Here is a 10,530-nt window from a genome sequence, read left to right on the forward strand (position 1 = left end):
AATCAAGGACAGTGGAACTGTACTTGGCCTTTTGTTATGATGGAGCGACTCGCCATCACCTAAGTAGCACTCGCTAGGCAAGGGACATGGGTTCCAAAACTCAGTGAATTGAGAGAGGCTGAGAATAGGTATTAATACCTGGGGGTATGGGCCTTATATGCTAATTGCATTGTCTCCTCTCTTCATTGAGGAATATCAGAGCTAATTTTGATTCTATTAGGAATCTAGTTACAGGCTGCTGAGCTGAATTCACTTTGGGTTAATGGGGTACCAGAACTGAGGCTCCCCTACTACAAGCTGAAATCACAAAAGAGCTAAATTTACTAAGAGCTGAAATTGCTGAGTGTTGTGCTAAGTAGTGGGGGGGGCGTGTGAAGATATATTGCAGAGCAGAGTGGCTGGTGGGGTGGAGCAGTTTATGGGACGGCTGGCGCGGGTCATGGGGGCAGCTGGCAGAGCAGAGTGATTTGTGGGACGGCTGGCGGAGCGGAGCCCCATGGACAGATGGGGCAGTCAGCTTTGAACCACATAAGGTGCCCCTTAACCTCCCCATCTCCACCCAGGTTGGGAGGTAAAACTGCAGATAAACTTTTGAACTCTGGTGCTGCACTGATCAGGGACAGAGACTTTTGGGTTGTTGGACTTTTGTGACTTTGGGTTGCTGGGCTCAAGAACCAAAGGGAAAGGACACAGCCCAATTTGCTTGAATTGGGTTTTTTTGCTCATGGGTTGTGTTATGAATCCTGTTGGTGGTGTTTCCCCAACATAATGCCACATTGTTTCTCTCTGTTATTAAAAGGCTTTTGCTACACTCAGACTCTGTGCTTGTGAGAGGGGAAGTATTGCCTCTTGGAGGCGCCCAGCAGGGGTGGTATATATTTGTCCCAGGTCACTGGGTGGGGACTCAAGCCGGTTTTGCATTGTGTTATTGGAATGATCCCCTAGATACTGAACCTGGCCCTTGTTGCTGCCAACTCTGATGGGCAGAAGGGTTACACCTGTGTCCCTGTTCACATCCCCCCCACCCTTAGCAAAACATGATGCCAATTCACCCAACCCATTCCCTGTTCCCATTCCCCCCTTACTTCCTGATTTACTGCAGACTATGTAGTAAAACTTGAGTTCTGCTTAGCTATATCGTAACAAATTTTACTGAAATTTAACTATCCAATCCTAACATATTGTAACATGATTATGTAACCAATTATATCCCACCACCTTAATTAGTTTATACCCAACAAAATTGATTATACAGCAGACAAACAATCACAGAACCAGACAGAGATTATACAGACAAACAATAGGGAAATGGGGACTACAGTGATAGAACAACAAAGAAATGAGGATTTCACATCCCAGCTATTGATAATCAAGTTCTTGCCAGACAGGATGCTATCAAACTAAGTTTTCTTTTACATCTTCTAGGCTCTTCCCTTACTCTGGAGGCGATAGGAATACAGTCCTGTCCTGATAATGCATAACAAACTAATAGCACTTTATTTCAGTGTGACTAGTTTGGAATGTAAAGATGTGACCGGTCGCTTCCCAGCTTATGGCTGCCTCTGCTGCTTAGCCAGAGGCCTTACCCTAAGAACAGGGCCTCAGACTGTCACAGTAAGAGAAGGCCCTTACACCGGCAGACAGTGATTTTGATTTTCTTTTATACCTCTATAACTAGCTAAGTGATAAGAAGGGTTTCTTCAGGTATGTTGGCAACAAGAAGAAAGCCAAGGAAAGTGTGGGCCCCTTACTGAATGAGGGAGGCAACCTAGTGACAGAGGATGTGGAAAAAGCTAATGTACTTGTAACCCTTCTGCCCGTCAGAGTTGGCAGCAACAAGGGCCGGGTTCAATATCTAGGGGTTCCATTCCAATAACACAATGCAAACTGGCTCGAGCCCCCACCCAGTGACCTGGGACAAATATATACCACCCCCGCTGGGCGCCTCCAAGAGGCAATACTTCCCCTCTCGCAAGCACATAGTCTGAGTGTAGCAAAAGTCTTTTAATAACAGAGAGAAACAATGTGGCATTATGTTGGGGAAACACCACCAACCGGATTCATAACACAACCCATGAGCAAAAACAACCCACCCCAGGCAAATTGGGGCATGCCCTTTTCCCTTTGGTTCTTGAGTCCAGCAACCCCAAAAGTCCAATGCCCCAAAAGTCTCTGTCCCTGGTCAGGGCAGCCCCAGAGTTCGAAAGTTTATCGGCGGAGCTTTACCTCCCAACCTGGGTGGAAATGGGACGGGGGTAAGAGGCACCTTACGTGATCTGAAGCTGACCGCCCCATAGCTCCATAGCGGCGCTCCGCTCCGCCAGCCGCCCCACAAAACTCCTTCGCGCAGCTGCACTCCGCTCCACCAGCCGCCCCACGAACTCCTTCACTCAGCTGCGCTCCGCTCCGCCAGCCGCCCCACGAACTCCTTCGCTCAGCTCCACGGCCCACAAGCAGCTCCTGCCATCCACACACTGCTCCGTGTCGAACTGCTTCGCCAGCCGGCCCGCAAACTGCTCCACAATATATCTTCAGGCTCCCCCACTACTTAACACAACACTCAGTGATTTCAGCGCTTAGGTGAATTCAGCTTATAATAGGGGAGCCCCAGTGCTGGTGCACTGTCAGCCCAAAGTGAGCTCAGCAGCCTGTAACTAGACTTCTAATGAAATCAAAATTAGCTCTGATATTCCACAGTGGAGAGAGGAGGAAGTGCAATTAGCATGTAAGGCCCTCACCAAGGGGCCCATGCCACCAAGTATTAATACTTGTCCCCAGCCTCTCTCCATTCACACAGTTTTGGAACCCATGACCCTTGCCTAGCGAGTGCTACTTAGATGATGGTGAATCCCTCCATCGTAACAAAAGGCCACGTACAGTTCCAAGCACAGTTCCCATAATCAGGGTAATAACAATTTATTCTTCCTGCCCCAATAACAGAGACACTGGGGATCCCACAGCAGCCAAAGTGACCATTTGGGCAGCTATGGTCTCATTCTAGGCGTGGTGGGTGTGCCTATGCAAATGAGATCGGCCCCTGAAATTCTTTTCCACAACTTGCCACACCTCACCACCAGATGTCAGGGTGGAGCTCATCCTGACACTGCTTACATCCTCCCCCCAGCCGAGACTTTGTCGTCCCGACAAATCACACTCCCTTTATACCAACTCATTGGTTTCCTCCAAAGGGCCTCAGGAAGCCCACTTTAGCTTCCACAAGCCTGTGTGCTAAATGTATTGGCTCCTCACTAGTCACCCCAGGTGCATCATAAGTTAACCGTTTCACTGGTCTTATCACCCTGTCTCGTCTATTGAGAATCTCTGTTGCCGAAGTAAGGGGAACATCCTCTTGAGTGACGGATGGAGAGGCTTCCCTGGAGGGTCCCTCGGCTACTGGCGTAGGCCCCTGCACTCCTAGTTCTAACGCTGGAGGGTCCAAGGTGCCCAGGACATCCTCTACCTGTCTGTCCCCATTGTCCAATAAGCTGTGTGTGTCATCACAGGGGGGTCTCATCAGCAGCACCGGGGTATCAGAAAGGGGCCTAAATAGTTCCGCCATTGGGTTTAGGGCGGAAGAGGGAAAACTCTCGTTTGGTTCAGCTGATCGAGACTGAAATCTTGTCTCCATCCCAGGATACACCAGGGTTGTGTCTTCCTCCTCAGACTCACTCTCAGATGTGCAGAATAGGGGTAAGTTAGCTGCAGGGGGCCCACTGTCTGTGTTGGATGGCGGCTTTGGTCTAGCACCTCTGTTCTGCCCGGCGGCCCTGCCGTGGCCCATCTCACAAGGGGTGCTTACCAATTCCCCCACAGGGAGCAAAAGGTTTCTATGCACCGTCTTTATTTGCCCTGGACCGTCTTCAGGTTTGATCTTGTAGACCGGCAGATCTCCCAGCTTTTCCATCACCAGGTAAGGTATTGCCTTCCATCTGTCAGCTATCTTGTGTTTGCCAGCAATACCCAAATTTCGCAGCAGGACTCTGTCCCCCGGCTGGAGCTCCTGCGAACGCACTCTAGCATCATATCGATGTTTGTTGCGGTCTGCGTTCTTCCGAGCCGCAGCGGTAGCTAAGCGATAAGCATCCCGCAGCTTTTCTTTTAGTCGGGATACATATTGCTGATGAGTTTCATAGCTATCTCCATCCTCTGATACACCAAAGCACAAGTCTATGGGTAATCTTGGTTCTCGCCCAAACATCAAGAGATATGGGGTGACTCCCGTAGCATCGTTCTTTGTGGCATTGTAGGCATGCACCAGAAATGCGACATGCTGGCTCCAGGTTGCCTTCTGCTCTGGTCGCAAAGTTCCCAACATATCTAATAGGGTTCGATTGAACCTCTCTGGCTGAGGATCACCTTGGGGGTGATAAGGCGTTGTCCTAGACTTTTTAATTCCTGCTATCTTCAGCACCTCCTTCAGAAGGTGACTCTCAAAATCCCGCCCCTGATCAGAGTGTATCCGAGCCGGGAATCCATAGACTGAGAAATATTTGTCCCACAATACTCGAGCAACGGTGGTGGCCCTCTGATCACGTGTGGGATATGCTTGTGCATACCGTGTAAAATGGTCAGTCACTACTAGAATGTTTCCAACATTCCTCTTGTCTACCTCTACAGACAAGAAATCAATGCATACCAACTCCAAAGGTTTGTTGCTGGTGATGTTCTTGAGATATGCAGCCCTCGTGGGCAGAGTTTTCCTTTGAACACATCGAGCGCAAGTCTCACATTTCCTGCGAACATCTTCAGCCATTCGGGGCCAATAGAACCTACTACGAATAAGTTCCAGGGTCCTCTCCATCCCTAAATGCCCAAAGTCATCATGCAGGGCCCTCATGGCCAGGGCTCTGTACTTTTTTGGCAGTACTAGTTGTGCTCGTTGTTTTTGTAAAGGGTCAGTGGTCATTCGGTGTAGCACTCCCTGAATCAGTTTTAGTTTGGTCCATTCTCTCAATAGTAGTTTACCCTCCGGGTTAGGTGGGACAACCGCAGTTGGGCTTCGCCCCTCCCTTTTGGCAAGTAGTGTATCACGAATGTCAATATCTTGCCGCTGGGCTTCTTGCCAGTCAGCCGCATTGAGCATGGGCAAAGGAGATTGGTCTAATGCAATATAGTTCACCGAAGCAGAAGGCATGCATTCAGGGGGCAGGCCCAAAGCTTCTGCAACACATCCCTGAAAGTCTTCACGGGCCTCTGGCTCTCGGCGACTCACACTGCAAATAGCTCTCACTCCATCTGTGGGTATCACAGCAACTTCTGGAGCCTGCGGACGCCTGGACAATGCATCTGCATCTACATTGCTTCTCCCTGATCGGTACTGAATGCTGAACTCATAGCTAGCCAAGGCGGCCACCCATCTCTGCCCTGTAGCATCCAGCTTAGCACTTGTTAACACATAAGTCAGTGGATTGTTGTCTGTCCACACCTGGAACTGAGCACCATACAAGTAGTCTCGAAATTTCTCAGTGATGGCCCATTTCAAGGCCAAAAACTCCAGCTTGTGGGTGGGATAGCGAGTTTCACTATCAGACAATCCTCGGCTGGCAAAGGCTACAGGTTTACATTTGCCTTCCACTTCCTGGTACAGGACTGCTCCCAGACCCTCCAAACTGGCATCAGTATGCAGGATAAATGGTTTGCTTGGGTCAGCAAAAACTAGGACTGGAGCATGAGTTAGGCAAGTAATGATTTCTTGAAAAGCCCTTTCACATCTCTCATCCCACCGTGGCCCAAATGGTGCAAAGGGGCCATTGTGTCTCTGCACAGGAGGCTTTGGGGACCTCCCCTTATTCTTGGACTTAGATTTGTTCTTGCTGGACTGATGTCCCCTGGTAAGATCATTCAGAGGCTTTACAATCGTAGCATAGTTTTTCACAAATCTGCGGTAGTAGCCACTAAATCCAAGGAAGGTCTTGAGTTCTCTGTAGTTACTTGGACGTGGCCATGTAGTGAGTGCTTCTATTTTATCAGGATCAGTACTCACACCTTCTTGGGACACAATGTGACCCACATACTTCACTGAGGTTCTGCAGAACTGGCATTTGTCAATTGAAAGCTTCAGACCATAATCCTCCAACCTATCAAGCACTTTAAGAAGTCTTTCTTCATGCTCCTCTAAGGTTCTTCCAAACACAATCAGGTCATCCAAATAAACTAACACTTGCAGTAAATTCATGTCTCCCACAACTTTCTCCATGAGACGTTGAAAGGTGGCAGGTGCTCCAGAAATCCCTTGGGGCATGCGTTCGAACTGATAAAACCCTAATGGGCAGATGAAGGCTGTCTTCTCCTTATCTTCTTCTCCCAGAGGGATCTGGTAGTATCCACTTCGAAGATCCAACACAGAGAACCACTGGCTTCCCAGCAAACAGTCTAAGGCGTCTTGCACTCGAGGCATAGTGTACTGGTCGACCACCGTACGGCTGTTTAGGGTGCGGTAGTCAATACACATCCGGATTTTCCCATTCTTTTTGCGGACTACCACGATGGGTGAGGCGTATGGGCTGCGGGACTCTGTAATGATGCCATTCGCAGCCAGCTCCTGAAGATGATGTCGCACATCTTCCATCTCAGAGAGAGCAATCTTCCTAGATCTCTCCCTGAAAGGTCGAGAGTCATGTAGTCTGATATTGTGCTCTACTCCTTTTGCACATCCCACATCCCACTCATGCAGTGAGAACACCTTGGATCTTTCACAAAGTTTCTTCCTCAGGCGATCTTTCCAGTCCTCGGACACTGGTGAATCTCCAAAGTCAAACTTTGCTGGGTCTATTGCCGGAACTGGAGTTTCATACTGGGGTTTTACAATCGACTCAGGCTCAAAGAGGTCTGCTATCTTTTGTCCTTGCTTCACAAAAATATCACGACTCGTTTCATTAGCAATCAGTATAGTCACCCTTTCCTGGGCTTCAGCAGGTAGGGTTATGACTCCACTGGGGACCAGCACTCCTTCAGGGAGCTCTCCTCCCATCGGCTGCTCTATCATTGCTAACGTCCCTTTACTGCCTTTCAGACAGGTACTCATGACAAGCACTTCTTGCTCCGTCCTTGCAGGCACTACTAAGGGGGTTGTGCCCGCGTACTTCAGTGCCCCAAGCGGTAGCTCAGATGTGTCCCTTTTAGCGCTCTCAATTTTCCTATAGGCTTCAGCACAAAGCGTATGGATCATCAGGGTATTCAGGTACTGGTCCCCAGCCCGCCTTCTGCAGTAATCTGCGAGTACCTTGAAGAGACTGGAGTTGGTCCCTATCAGCACAGACACATCAGAAGTCCCTTTAGGGTCAGGGCATATTAAGGCAGCTGTGTCTACCTCTTCTCTCACCCCAGCAACCTCCTCTGGGAATTCCAGGTGCACTATGACATACCCTTGATAGGGGTATTCATCCATGCTGAGGCCACATAGGCCAAGGCCAGTCAGTGGCTGTATAGGCAGGTGCCTAAGCATCTGTTGGTAGAATGACTGAAATATAATAGTCACTTGAGATCCAGTGTCAAGCACTGCTTTACACTCCACCCCTTCGATCCTCACCATGACCTCTGCTCGAGGCCCTATCAGTCCTGCAGGGATCCCAGCTGGACAGTCTTTTCTGGGGGAATCTTCAAATCCTGCAGACCTGGGGGGTCCCCGTCCCCAGACCCTCTGGCAGCTACCGGATCTCTCCCAACTGATCCTCAGCTTTCCATACACTAAGGAGGGGTTTTCTTCATTACGGCACTTGGCAGCACTGTGTCCATCCTGACCACATCGGTAGCAGAAGAATTGACCTTTCCCCCTTCGCCTGGGGGGGATGGTGGCTCTAAGTGCGGGCTTCTCAATCGCCACAGTTTGAGGCTTCTTATTCCTAGAAGTCTTAACTCGGTCAACGGTACTTTGCAGCTCAGCTATCCATTCCGTCAGGACCTGTATTTGTTGGGCAAGTTCCTCTCTGGTGCTCACCATCAGTACACTGGCCATTTGCAGTGGTGTTGTGCTGGCTGGCTCCGATGTTTGGGCTTCCCAAAACTCACTGGCAGCCTGCCTTTCTTCCTCCTCTCGGACCTCTTTTATCAGCTGGGAGTAACTTGGGGGATGTTCCCGTCGTTCTCTTAGCCGGAGATGAAGTAGAATCGGGTTCTGATACTGAGTTCCTCTTACAATTTGAGCCAGTCTGGTCTGATCCATCTGCTCAGCAGTCACTGCTCCCCTCATGACAGCTCTCTGAAGCAGTCTCTCCAGTCTCTGTATGTAGGCTGAAGCCTTCTCGCCCTTTTGTTGTCGGGAATTAAGGAACTTACAGTAGCTGTCTTCAGGGCCCTCTACGCTCCCAAAGTTGTGTTCAAGGGCCTCTAGGCAGTCCTTCACACTGACCCCAGGGTCAATGAGCTTCAGGGTGCGAATCACATCTAATGCTGGGCCGCCAAGGCTCTCTATAAGGCATCTTCGCTTTTCTGCATCTGGTACGGCCCACTCTTGCAGCATTTCAGTGGTATGCTCTAACCAGGGTTCAAACTCCTCCTCCCCAGCAAATAATCTTAACTTACGACAAGAGTCTGACTCAGCATGGGGCAGCACAACCTTTTCCAATATTTGCCCCAGAGCTTTTGTCCAATCATCAGCCGAGGCTGCAGCCTCCGAGCTAGAAGCTGCTGAGCCAGGGCCCAACAAACCTGACATATTAGCCATTATACAAACAGTAATTTCCTCAAAATATAAGCACAAACAAAAAAAATATATAAATTGTTTCCCAATGTAGTGGATCACTCAACAGGTGCTTGCGAGGGGTACTGACCCAGGCGATCCCGGACGAGCCCCCAAAAATGTAACCCTTCTGCCCGTCAGAGTTGGCAGCAACAAGGGCCGGGTTCAATATCTAGGGGTTCCATTCCAATAACACAATGCAAACTGGCTCGAGCCCCCACCCAGTGACCTGGGACAAATATATACCACCCCCGCTGGGCGCCTCCAAGAGGCAATACTTCCCCTCTCGCAAGCACATAGTCTGAGTGTAGCAAAAGTCTTTTAATAACAGAGAGAAACAATGTGGCATTATGTTGGGGAAACACCACCAACCGGATTCATAACACAACCCATGAGCAAAAACAACCCACCCCAGGCAAATTGGGGCATGCCCTTTTCCCTTTGGTTCTTGAGTCCAGCAACCCCAAAAGTCCAATGCCCCAAAAGTCTCTGTCCCTGGTCAGGGCAGCCCCAGAGTTCGAAAGTTTATCGGCGGAGCTTTACCTCCCAACCTGGGTGGAAATGGGACGGGGGTAAGAGGCACCTTACGTGATCTGAAGCTGACCGCCCCATAGCTCCATAGCGGCGCTCCGCTCCGCTCCGCCAGCCGCCCCACAAAACTCCTTCGCGCAGCTGCACTCCGCTCCACCAGCCGCCCCACGAACTCCTTCACTCAGCTGCGCTCCGCTCCGCCAGCCGCCCCACGAACTCCTTCGCTCAGCTCCACGGCCCACAAGCAGCTCCTGCCATCCACACACTGCTCCGTGTCGAACTGCTTCGCCAGCCGGCCCGCAAACTGCTCCACAATATATCTTCAGGCTCCCCCACTACTTAACACAACACTCAGTGATTTCAGCGCTTAGGTGAATTCAGCTTATAATAGGGGAGCCCCAGTGCTGGTGCACTGTCAGCCCAAAGTGAGCTCAGCAGCCTGTAACTAGACTTCTAATGAAATCAAAATTAGCTCTGATATTCCACAGTGGAGAGAGGAGGAAGTGCAATTAGCATGTAAGGCCCTCACCAAGGGGCCCATGCCACCAAGTATTAATACTTGTCCCCAGCCTCTCTCCATTCACACAGTTTTGGAACCCATGACCCTTGCCTAGCGAGTGCTACTTAGATGATGGTGAATCCCTCCATCGTAACAAAAGGCCACGTACAGTTCCAAGCACAGTTCCCATAATCAGGGTAATAACAATTTATTCTTCCTGCCCCAATAACAGAGACACTGGGGATCCCACAGCAGCCAAAGTGACCATTTGGGCAGCTATGGTCTCATTCTAGGCGTGGTGGGTGTGCCTATGCAAATGAGATCGGCCCCTGAAATTCTTTTCCACAACTTGCCACACCTCACCACCAGATGTCAGGGTGGAGCTCATCCTGACACTGCTTACATACTCAATGCTTTTTTTGCCTGTGTCTTCACGAACAAGGTCTGCTCCCAGACTGCTGCACTGGGCAGCACAGCATGGGGAGGAGGTGGCCAGCCCTCTGTGAAGAAAGAAATGGTTCGGGACTATTTAGAAAAGCTGGACATGCACAAGTCCATGGGGCCAGATGCGTTGCATCCGAGAGTGCTAAAGGAATTGGCGGATGTGATTGCAGAGTCATTGGCCATTATCTTTGAAAACTCACGGCGATGAGGGGAAGTCCCGGAAGACTGGAAAAAGGCTAATGTAGTGCCCATCTTTAAAAAAAGGGAAGAAGGAGGATCCTGGGAACTACAGGCCAGTCAGCCTCACCTCAGTCCCTGGAAAAATCATGGAGCAGGTCCTCAAGGAATCAATTCTGAAGCACTTAGAGGAGAGGAAAGT

The 10,530-nt window shown here is 50.0% G+C and overlaps 1 long non-coding RNA gene across 1 annotated transcript; it reads right to left on the reverse strand.

The window, feature by feature from the left end:
• Window positions 1–1,989: 1,989 nt before the first annotated feature.
• LOC140898773 (uncharacterized) lies at window positions 1,990–10,031 on the reverse strand. Its single transcript, XR_012155093.1, has 2 exons — window positions 9,266–10,031; window positions 1,990–2,662 (listed from the first exon to the last, which is right to left on the reverse strand). It is a non-coding gene; the product is annotated as an uncharacterized lncRNA (long non-coding RNA).
• Window positions 10,032–10,530: the final 499 nt, after the last annotated feature.

Source organism: Lepidochelys kempii, chromosome 1 (assembly GCF_965140265.1).
Source record: "Lepidochelys kempii isolate rLepKem1 chromosome 1, rLepKem1.hap2, whole genome shotgun sequence".
NCBI classification, from domain to species: Eukaryota; Metazoa; Chordata; order Testudines; family Cheloniidae; genus Lepidochelys; species Lepidochelys kempii.